This window comes from Carassius gibelio, chromosome B22 (genome assembly GCF_023724105.1).
Source record: "Carassius gibelio isolate Cgi1373 ecotype wild population from Czech Republic chromosome B22, carGib1.2-hapl.c, whole genome shotgun sequence".
Lineage (NCBI taxonomy): Eukaryota > Metazoa > Chordata > Actinopteri > Cypriniformes > Cyprinidae > Carassius > Carassius gibelio.
In genome coordinates, this window is record NC_068417.1 from 46495794 (window position 1) to 46505793 (window position 10000).

General features: G+C 40.0%; 15 non-coding genes across 15 annotated transcripts; all 15 read right to left on the reverse strand.

Annotated features, from left to right (window-relative positions):
* Window positions 1-130: 130 nt before the first annotated feature.
* Window positions 131-249, reverse strand: LOC127997642 (5S ribosomal RNA). The gene has a single exon (XR_008170505.1). It is a non-coding gene; the product is annotated as a 5S ribosomal RNA (ribosomal RNA).
* A 511-nt stretch (window positions 250-760) lies between these two features.
* On the reverse strand, window positions 761-879 carry LOC128006199 (5S ribosomal RNA). Its single transcript, XR_008178829.1, has one exon. It is a non-coding gene; the product is annotated as a 5S ribosomal RNA (ribosomal RNA).
* Window positions 880-1681: 802 nt separating this feature from the next.
* On the reverse strand, window positions 1682-1800 carry LOC128007767 (5S ribosomal RNA). The gene has a single exon (XR_008179516.1). It is a non-coding gene; the product is annotated as a 5S ribosomal RNA (ribosomal RNA).
* A 512-nt stretch (window positions 1801-2312) lies between these two features.
* On the reverse strand, window positions 2313-2431 carry LOC128007768 (5S ribosomal RNA). The gene has a single exon (XR_008179519.1). It is a non-coding gene; the product is annotated as a 5S ribosomal RNA (ribosomal RNA).
* Window positions 2432-2945: 514 nt separating this feature from the next.
* Window positions 2946-3064, reverse strand: LOC128007769 (5S ribosomal RNA). Its single transcript, XR_008179520.1, has one exon. It is a non-coding gene; the product is annotated as a 5S ribosomal RNA (ribosomal RNA).
* A 515-nt stretch (window positions 3065-3579) lies between these two features.
* On the reverse strand, window positions 3580-3698 carry LOC127997643 (5S ribosomal RNA). Its single transcript, XR_008170506.1, has one exon. It is a non-coding gene; the product is annotated as a 5S ribosomal RNA (ribosomal RNA).
* Window positions 3699-4209: 511 nt separating this feature from the next.
* On the reverse strand, window positions 4210-4328 carry LOC128006200 (5S ribosomal RNA). Its single transcript, XR_008178830.1, has one exon. It is a non-coding gene; the product is annotated as a 5S ribosomal RNA (ribosomal RNA).
* Window positions 4329-5130: 802 nt separating this feature from the next.
* LOC128007771 (5S ribosomal RNA) lies at window positions 5131-5249 on the reverse strand. Its single transcript, XR_008179522.1, has one exon. It is a non-coding gene; the product is annotated as a 5S ribosomal RNA (ribosomal RNA).
* Window positions 5250-5762: 513 nt separating this feature from the next.
* LOC128007772 (5S ribosomal RNA) lies at window positions 5763-5881 on the reverse strand. The gene has a single exon (XR_008179523.1). It is a non-coding gene; the product is annotated as a 5S ribosomal RNA (ribosomal RNA).
* A 495-nt stretch (window positions 5882-6376) lies between these two features.
* Window positions 6377-6495, reverse strand: LOC128007774 (5S ribosomal RNA). The gene has a single exon (XR_008179524.1). It is a non-coding gene; the product is annotated as a 5S ribosomal RNA (ribosomal RNA).
* A 515-nt stretch (window positions 6496-7010) lies between these two features.
* Window positions 7011-7129, reverse strand: LOC127997644 (5S ribosomal RNA). The gene has a single exon (XR_008170507.1). It is a non-coding gene; the product is annotated as a 5S ribosomal RNA (ribosomal RNA).
* A 511-nt stretch (window positions 7130-7640) lies between these two features.
* On the reverse strand, window positions 7641-7759 carry LOC128006201 (5S ribosomal RNA). The gene has a single exon (XR_008178831.1). It is a non-coding gene; the product is annotated as a 5S ribosomal RNA (ribosomal RNA).
* Window positions 7760-8561: 802 nt separating this feature from the next.
* LOC128007775 (5S ribosomal RNA) lies at window positions 8562-8680 on the reverse strand. The gene has a single exon (XR_008179525.1). It is a non-coding gene; the product is annotated as a 5S ribosomal RNA (ribosomal RNA).
* A 513-nt stretch (window positions 8681-9193) lies between these two features.
* LOC128007776 (5S ribosomal RNA) lies at window positions 9194-9312 on the reverse strand. The gene has a single exon (XR_008179526.1). It is a non-coding gene; the product is annotated as a 5S ribosomal RNA (ribosomal RNA).
* A 495-nt stretch (window positions 9313-9807) lies between these two features.
* Window positions 9808-9926, reverse strand: LOC127999317 (5S ribosomal RNA). Its single transcript, XR_008172137.1, has one exon. It is a non-coding gene; the product is annotated as a 5S ribosomal RNA (ribosomal RNA).
* Between the last annotated feature and the right edge of the window lie 74 nt (window positions 9927-10000).

Below are 10000 nucleotides of genomic sequence, written 5' to 3' on the forward strand. Positions count from 1 at the left end.
AGCACCTGGTATTCCCAGGCAGTCTCCCATCCATGTACTAACCAGGCCCAAACCTGTTAATATTCAGAGATCGGGCATTGACTCTATTTTTTGGCAAAATTATTATATACTAAGTGAAAAATGTCCAAAAAGCTTACAGCACCTGGTATTCCCAGGCGGTCTCCCATCCAAGTACTAACCAGGCCCAAACCTGCTTAGCTTCCGAGATCAGACGAGATCGGGCATAGCCAGGTTGGTATGGCCGTACGCGAAGACAGCAGCAAAGAGAGGGCTATTTAAAGACCAGCCAATCTAATCGCCAGTACATTATATAAGTAGGAAAGAAAACCCAAAAGCTTAAAGCACCTGGTATTCCTAGGCAGTCTATCATCAAAGTGCTAACCATACCTAAACCTGCTAAGATTCAGAGATCGGGCATTGACTCTATTTTTTGGCAAAATTATTATATACTAAGTGAAAAATGTCCAAAAAGCTTACAGCACCTGGTATTCCCAGGCAGTCTCCCATCCATGTACTAACCAGGCCCAAACTTGTTAATATTCAGAGATCGGGCATTGACTCTATTTTTTGGCAAAATTATTATATACTAAGTGAAAAATGTCCAAAAAGCTTACAGCACCTGGTATTCCCAGGCAGTCTCCCATCCATGTACTAACCAGGCCCAAACATGCTAATATTCAGAGATCGGGCATTGACTCTATTTTTTTTTTTTTTTTTTTTTAATGAAAGATTATTATATAATTCGTGAAATTTTTCAAACAGATTAAAGCACCTGGTATTCCCAGGCAGTCTCCCATCCATGTACTAACCAGGCCCAAACCTGCTTAGCTTCCGAGATCAGACGAGATCGGGCATAGCCAGGTTGGTATGGCCGTAAGCGAAGACAGCAGCAAAGAGAGGGCTATTTAAAGACCAGCCAATCTAATCGCCAGTACATTATATAAGTAGGAAAGAAAACCCAAAAGCTTATAGCACCTGGTATTCCTAGGCAGTCTCTCATCAAAGTGCTAACCATACCTAAACCTGCTAAGATTCAGAGATCGGGCATTGACTCTTTTTATTTTATTTTTTTTTTTTAATGAAAGATTATTATATAATTCGTGAAATTTTCCAAAGAGATTAAAGCACCTGGTATTCCCAGGCAGTCTCTCATCAAAGTGCTAACCAGACCTAAACCTGCTAAGATTCAGAGATCGGGCATTGACTCTATTTTTTGGCAAAATTATTATATACTAAGTGAAAAATGTCCAAAAAGCTTACAGCACCTGGTATTCCCAGGCAGTCTCCCATCCATGTACTAACCAGGCCCAAACCTGTTAATATTCAGAGATCGGGCATTGACTCTATTTTTTGGCAAAATTATTATATACTAAGTGAAAAATGTCCAAAAAGCTTACAGCACCTGGTATTTCCAGGCAGTCTCCCATCCATGTACTAACCAGGCCCAAACCTGTTAATATTCAGAGATCGGGCATTGACTCTATTTTTTTTTTTTTTTTTTTTTTAATGAAAGATTATTATATAATTCGTGAAATTTTTCAAACAGATTAAAGCACCTGGTATTCCCAGGCAGTCTCCCATCCATGTACTAACCAGGCCCAAACCTGCTAATATTCAGAGATCGGGCATTGACTCTATTTTTTGGCAAAATTATTATATACTAAGTGAAAAATGTCCAAAAAGCTTACAGCACCTGGTATTCCCAGGCGGTCTCCCATCCAAGTACTAACCAGGCCCAAACCTGCTTAGCTTCCGAGATCAGACGAGATCGGGCATAGCCAGGTTGGTATGGCCGTAAGCGAAGACAGCAGAAAAGAGAGGGCTATTTAAAGACCAGCCAATCTAATCGCCAGTACATTATATAAGTAGGAAAGAAAACCCAAAAGCTTAAAGCACCTGGTATTCCTAGGCAGTCTCTCATCAAAGTGCTAACCATACCTAAACCTGCTAAGATTCAGAGATCGGGCATTGACTCTTTTTTTTTTTTTTTTTTTTTTTAAATGAAAGATTATTATATAATTCGTGAAATTTTCCAAAGAGATTAAAGCACCTGGTATTCCCAGGCAGTCTCTCATCAAAGTGCTAACCAGACCTAAACCTGCTAAGATTCAGAGATCGGGCATTGACTCTATTTTTTGGCAAAATTATTATATACTAAGTGAAAAATGTCCAAAAAGCTTACAGCACCTGGTATTCCCAGGCAGTCTCCCATCCATGTACTAACCAGGCCCAAACCTGTTAATATTCAGAGATCGGGCATTGACTCTATTTTTTGGCAAAATTATTATATACTAAGTGAAAAATGTCCAAAAAGCTTACAGCACCTGGTATTCCCAGGCGGTCTCCCATCCAAGTACTAACCAGGCCCAAACCTGCTTAGCTTCCGAGATCAGACGAGATCGGGCATAGCCAGGTTGGTATGGCCGTAAGCGAAGACAGCAGCAAAGAGAGGGCTATTTAAAGACCAGCCAATCTAATCGCCAGTACATTATATAAGTAGGAAAGAAAACCCAAAAGCTTAAAGCACCTGGTATTCCTAGGCAGTCTCTCATCAAAGTGCTAACCATACCTAAACCTGCTAAGATTCAGAGATCGGGCATTGACTCTATTTTTTGGCAAAATTATTATATACTAAGTGAAAAATGTCCAAAAAGCTTACAGCACCTGGTATTCCCAGGCAGTCTCCCATCCATGTACTAACCAGGCCCAAACCTGTTAATATTCAGAGATCGGGCATTGACTCTATTTTTTTTTTTTTTTTTTTTTTTTAATGAAAGTTTATTATATAATTCGTGAAATTTTTCAAACAGATTAAAGCACCTGGTATTCCCAGGCAGTCTCCCATCCATGTACTAACCAGGCCCAAACCTGCTAATATTCAGAGATCGGGCATTGACTCTATTTTTTGGCAAAATTATTATATACTAAGTGAAAAATGTCCAAAAAGCTTACAGCACCTGGTATTCCCAGGCGGTCTCCCATCCAAGTACTAACCAGGCCCAAACCTGCTTAGCTTCCGAGATCAGACGAGATCGGGCATAGCCAGGTTGGTATGGCCGTAAGCAAAGACTGCTGCAAAGAGAGGGCTATTTAAAGACCAGCCAATCTAATCGCCAGTACATTATATAAGTAGGAAAGAAAACCCAAAAGCTTAAAGCACCTGGTATTCCTAGGCAGTCTCTCATCAAAGTGCTAACCATACCTAAACCTGCTAAGATTCAGAGATCGGGCATTGACTCTTTTTTTTTTTTTTTTTTTTTTTTTTAAATGAAAGATTATTATATAATTCGTGAAATTTTCCAAAGAGATTAAAGCACCTGGTATTCCCAGGCAGTCTCTCATCAAAGTGCTAACCAGACCTAAACCTGCTAAGATTCAGAGATCGGGCATTGACTCTATTTTTTGGCAAAATTATTATATACTAAGTGAAAAATGTCCAAAAAGCTTACAGCACCTGGTATTCCCAGGCAGTCTCCCATCCATGTACTAACCAGGCCCAAACCTGTTAATATTCAGAGATCGGGCATTGACTCTATTTTTTGGCAAAATTATTATATACTAAGTGAAAAATGTCCAAAAAGCTTACAGCACCTGGTATTCCCAGGCGGTCTCCCATCCAAGTACTAACCAGGCCCAAACCTGCTTAGCTTCCGAGATCAGACGAGATCGGGCATAGCCAGGTTGGTATGGCCGTACGCGAAGACAGCAGCAAAGAGAGGGCTATTTAAAGACCAGCCAATCTAATCGCCAGTACATTATATAAGTAGGAAAGAAAACCCAAAAGCTTAAAGCACCTGGTATTCCTAGGCAGTCTATCATCAAAGTGCTAACCATACCTAAACCTGCTAAGATTCAGAGATCGGGCATTGACTCTATTTTTTGGCAAAATTATTATATACTAAGTGAAAAATGTCCAAAAAGCTTACAGCACCTGGTATTCCCAGGCAGTCTCCCATCCATGTACTAACCAGGCCCAAACTTGTTAATATTCAGAGATCGGGCATTGACTCTATTTTTTGGCAAAATTATTATATACTAAGTGAAAAATGTCCAAAAAGCTTACAGCACCTGGTATTCCCAGGCAGTCTCCCATCCATGTACTAACCAGGCCCAAACATGCTAATATTCAGAGATCGGGCATTGACTCTATTTTTTTTTTTTTTTTTTTTTAATGAAAGATTATTATATAATTCGTGAAATTTTTCAAACAGATTAAAGCACCTGGTATTCCCAGGCAGTCTCCCATCCATGTACTAACCAGGCCCAAACCTGCTTAGCTTCCGAGATCAGACGAGATCGGGCATAGCCAGGTTGGTATGGCCGTAAGCGAAGACAGCAGCAAAGAGAGGGCTATTTAAAGACCAGCCAATCTAATCGCCAGTACATTATATAAGTAGGAAAGAAAACCCAAAAGCTTATAGCACCTGGTATTCCTAGGCAGTCTCTCATCAAAGTGCTAACCATACCTAAACCTGCTAAGATTCAGAGATCGGGCATTGACTCTTTTTATTTTATTTTTTTTTTTTAATGAAAGATTATTATATAATTCGTGAAATTTTCCAAAGAGATTAAAGCACCTGGTATTCCCAGGCAGTCTCTCATCAAAGTGCTAACCAGACCTAAACCTGCTAAGATTCAGAGATCGGGCATTGACTCTATTTTTTGGCAAAATTATTATATACTAAGTGAAAAATGTCCAAAAAGCTTACAGCACCTGGTATTCCCAGGCAGTCTCCCATCCATGTACTAACCAGGCCCAAACCTGTTAATATTCAGAGATCGGGCATTGACTCTATTTTTTGGCAAAATTATTATATACTAAGTGAAAAATGTCCAAAAAGCTTACAGCACCTGGTATTTCCAGGCAGTCTCCCATCCATGTACTAACCAGGCCCAAACCTGTTAATATTCAGAGATCGGGCATTGACTCTATTTTTTTTTTTTTTTTTTTTTTAATGAAAGATTATTATATAATTCGTGAAATTTTTCAAACAGATTAAAGCACCTGGTATTCCCAGGCAGTCTCCCATCCATGTACTAACCAGGCCCAAACCTGCTAATATTCAGAGATCGGGCATTGACTCTATTTTTTGGCAAAATTATTATATACTAAGTGAAAAATGTCCAAAAAGCTTACAGCACCTGGTATTCCCAGGCGGTCTCCCATCCAAGTACTAACCAGGCCCAAACCTGCTTAGCTTCCGAGATCAGACGAGATCGGGCATAGCCAGGTTGGTATGGCCGTAAGCGAAGACAGCAGAAAAGAGAGGGCTATTTAAAGACCAGCCAATCTAATCGCCAGTACATTATATAAGTAGGAAAGAAAACCCAAAAGCTTAAAGCACCTGGTATTCCTAGGCAGTCTCTCATCAAAGTGCTAACCATACCTAAACCTGCTAAGATTCAGAGATCGGGCATTGACTCTTTTTTTTTTTTTTTTTTTTTTTAAATGAAAGATTATTATATAATTCGTGAAATTTTCCAAAGAGATTAAAGCACCTGGTATTCCCAGGCAGTCTCTCATCAAAGTGCTAACCAGACCTAAACCTTGCTAATATTCAGAGATCGGGCATTGACTCTATTTTTTGGCAAAATTATTATATACTAAGTGAAAAATGTCCAAAAAGCTTACAGCACCTGGTATTCCCAGGCAGTCTCCCATCCATGTACTAACCAGGCCCAAACCTGTTAATATTCAGAGATCGGGCATTGACTCTATTTTTTGGCAAAATTATTATATACTAAGTGAAAAATGTCCAAAAAGCTTACAGCACCTGGTATTCCCAGGCGGTCTCCCATCCAAGTACTAACCAGGCCCAAACCTGCTTAGCTTCCGAGATCAGACGAGATCGGGCATAGCCAGGTTGGTATGGCCGTAAGCGAAGACAGCAGCAAAGAGAGGGCTATTTAAAGACCAGCCAATCTAATCGCCAGTACATTATATAAGTAGGAAAGAAAACCCAAAAGCTTAAAGCACCTGATATTCCTAGGCAGTCTCTCATCAAAGTGCTAACCATACCTAAACCTGCTAAGATTCAGAGATCGGGCATTGACTCTATTTTTTGGCAAAATTATTATATACTAAGTGAAAAATGTCCAAAAAGCTTACAGCACCTGGTATTCCCAGGCAGTCTCCCATCCATGTACTAACCAGGCCCAAACCTGTTAATATTCAGAGATCGGGCATTGACTCTATTTTTTGGCAAAATTATTATATACTAAGTGAAAAATGTCCAAAAAGCTTACAGCACCTGGTATTCCCAGGCAGTCTCCCATCCATGTACTAACCAGGCCCAAACCTGCTAATATTCAGAGATCGGGCATTGACTCTATTTTTTGGCAAAATTATTATATACTAAGTGAAAAATGTCCAAAAAGCTTACAGCACCTGGTATTCCCAGGCGGTCTCCCATCCAAGTACTAACCAGGCCCAAACCTGCTTAGCTTCCGAGATCAGACGAGATCGGGCATAGCCAGGTTGGTATGGCCGTAAGCAAAGACTGCTGCAAAGAGAGGGCTATTTAAAGACCAGCCAATCTAATCGCCAGTACATTATATAAGTAGGAAAGAAAACCCAAAAGCTTAAAGCACCTGGTATTCCTAGGCAGTCTCTCATCAAAGTGCTAACCATACCTAAACCTGCTAAGATTCAGAGATCGGGCATTGACTCTTTTTTTTTTTTTTTTTTTTTTTTTTAAATGAAAGATTATTATATAATTCGTGAAATTTTCCAAAGAGATTAAAGCACCTGGTATTCCCAGGCAGTCTCTCATCAAAGTGCTAACCAGACCTAAACCTGCTAAGATTCAGAGATCGGGCATTGACTCTATTTTTTGGCAAAATTATTATATACTAAGTGAAAAATGTCCAAAAAGCTTACAGCACCTGGTATTCCCAGGCAGTCTCCCATCCATGTACTAACCAGGCCCAAACCTGTTAATATTCAGAGATCGGGCATTGACTCTATTTTTTGGCAAAATTATTATATACTAAGTGAAAAATGTCCAAAAAGCTTACAGCACCTGGTATTCCCAGGCGGTCTCCCATCCAAGTACTAACCAGGCCCAAACCTGCTTAGCTTCCGAGATCAGACGAGATCGGGCATAGCCAGGTTGGTATGGCCGTACGCGAAGACAGCAGCAAAGAGAGGGCTATTTAAAGACCAGCCAATCTAATCGCCAGTACATTATATAAGTAGGAAAGAAAACCCAAAAGCTTAAAGCACCTGGTATTCCTAGGCAGTCTATCATCAAAGTGCTAACCATACCTAAACCTGCTAAGATTCAGAGATCGGGCATTGACTCTATTTTTTGGCAAAATTATTATATACTAAGTGAAAAATGTCCAAAAAGCTTACAGCACCTGGTATTCCCAGGCAGTCTCCCATCCATGTACTAACCAGGCCCAAACTTGTTAATATTCAGAGATCGGGCATTGACTCTATTTTTTGGCAAAATTATTATATACTAAGTGAAAAATGTCCAAAAAGCTTACAGCACCTGGTATTCCCAGGCAGTCTCCCATCCATGTACTAACCAGGCCCAAACATGCTAATATTCAGAGATCGGGCATTGACTCTATTTTTTTTTTTTTTTTTTTTTAATGAAAGATTATTATATAATTCGTGAAATTTTTCAAACAGATTAAAGCACCTGGTATTCCCAGGCAGTCTCCCATCCATGTACTAACCAGGCCCAAACCTGCTTAGCTTCCGAGATCAGACGAGATCGGGCATAGCCAGGTTGGTATGGCCGTAAGCGAAGACAGCAGCAAAGAGAGGGCTATTTAAAGACCAGCCAATCTAATCGCCAGTACATTATATAAGTAGGAAAGAAAACCCAAAAGCTTATAGCACCTGGTATTCCTAGGCAGTCTCTCATCAAAGTGCTAACCATACCTAAACCTGCTAAGATTCAGAGATCGGGCATTGACTCTTTTTATTTTATTTTTTTTTTTAAATGAAAGATTATTATATAATTCGTGAAATTTTCCAAAGAGATTAAAGCACCTGGTATTCCCAGGCAGTCTCTCATCAAAGTGCTAACCAGACCTAAACCTGCTAAGATTCAGAGATCGGGCATTGACTCTATTTTTTGGCAAAATTATTATATACTAAGTGAAAAATGTCCAAAAAGCTTACAGCACCTGGTATTCCCAGGCAGTCTCCCATCCATGTACTAACCAGGCCCAAACCTGTTAATATTCAGAGATCGGGCATTGACTCTATTTTTTGGCAAAATTATTATATACTAAGTGAAAAATGTCCAAAAAGCTTACAGCACCTGGTATTTCCAGGCAGTCTCCCATCCATGTACTAACCAGGCCCAAACCTGTTAATATTCAGAGATCGGGCATTGACTCTATTTTTTTTTTTTTTTTTTTTTTAATGAAAGATTATTATATAATTCGTGAAATTTTTCAAACAGATTAAAGCACCTGGTATTCCCAGGCAGTCTCCCATCCATGTACTAACCAGGCCCAAACCTGCTAATATTCAGAGATCGGGCATTGACTCTATTTTTTGGCAAAATTATTATATACTAAGTGAAAAATGTCCAAAAAGCTTACAGCACCTGGTATTCCCAGGCGGTCTCCCATCCAAGTACTAACCAGGCCCAAACCTGCTTAGCTTCCGAGATCAGACGAGATCGGGCATAGCCAGGTTGGTATGGCCGTAAGCGAAGACAGCAGAAAAGAGAGGGCTATTTAAAGACCAGCCAATCTAATCGCCAGTACATTATATAAGTAGGAAAGAAAACCCAAAAGCTTAAAGCACCTGGTATTCCTAGGCAGTCTCTCATCAAAGTGCTAACCATACCTAAACCTGCTAAGATTCAGAGATCGGGCATTGACTCTTTTTTTTTTTTTTTTTTTTTTTAAATGAAAGATTATTATATAATTCGTGAAATTTTCCAAAGAGATTAAAGCACCTGGTATTCCCAGGCAGTCTCTCATCAAAGTGCTAACCAGACCTAAACCTTGCTAATATTCAGAGATCGGGCATTGACTCTATTTTTTGGCAAAATTATTATATACTAAGTGAAAAATGTCCAAAAAGCTTACAGCACCTGGTATTCCCAGGCAGTCTCCCATCCATGTACTAACCAGGCCCAAACCTGTTAATATTCAGAGATCGGGCATTGACTCTATTTTTTGGCAAAATTATTATATACTAAGTGAAAAATGTCCAAAAAGCTTACAGCACCTGGTATTCCCAGGCGGTCTCCCATCCAAGTACTAACCAGGCCCAAACCTGCTTAGCTTCCGAGATCAGACGAGATCGGGCATAGCCAGGTTGGTATGGCCGTAAGCGAAGACAGCAGCAAAGAGAGGGCTATTTAAAGACCAGCCAATCTAATCGCCAGTACATTATATAAGTAGGAAAGAAAACCCAAAAGCTTAAAGCACCTGATATTCCTAGGCAGTCTCTCATCAAAGTGCTAACCATACCTAAACCTGCTAAGATTCAGAGATCGGGCATTGACTCTATTTTTTGGCAAAATTATTATATACTAAGTGAAAAATGTCCAAAAAGCTTACAGCACCTGGTATTCCCAGGCAGTCTCCCATCCATGTACTAACCAGGCCCAAACCTGTTAATATTCAGAGATCGGGCATTGACTCTATTTTTTGGCAAAATTATTATATACTAAGTGAAAAATGTCCAAAAAGCTTACAGCACCTGGTATTCCCAGGCAGTCTCCCATCCATGTACTAACCAGGCCCAAACCTGCTAATATTCAGAGATCGGGCATTGACTCTATTTTTTGGCAAAATTATTATATACTAAGTGAAAAATGTCCAAAAAGCTTACAGCACCTGGTATTCCCAGGCGGTCTCCCATCCAAGTACTAACCAGGCTCAAACCTGCTTAGCTTCCGAGATCAGACGAGATCGGGCATAGCCAGGTTGGTATGGCCGTAAGCAAAGACTGCTGCAAAGAGAGGGCTATTTAAAGACCAGCCAATCTAATCGCCAGTACATTATATAAGTAGGAAAG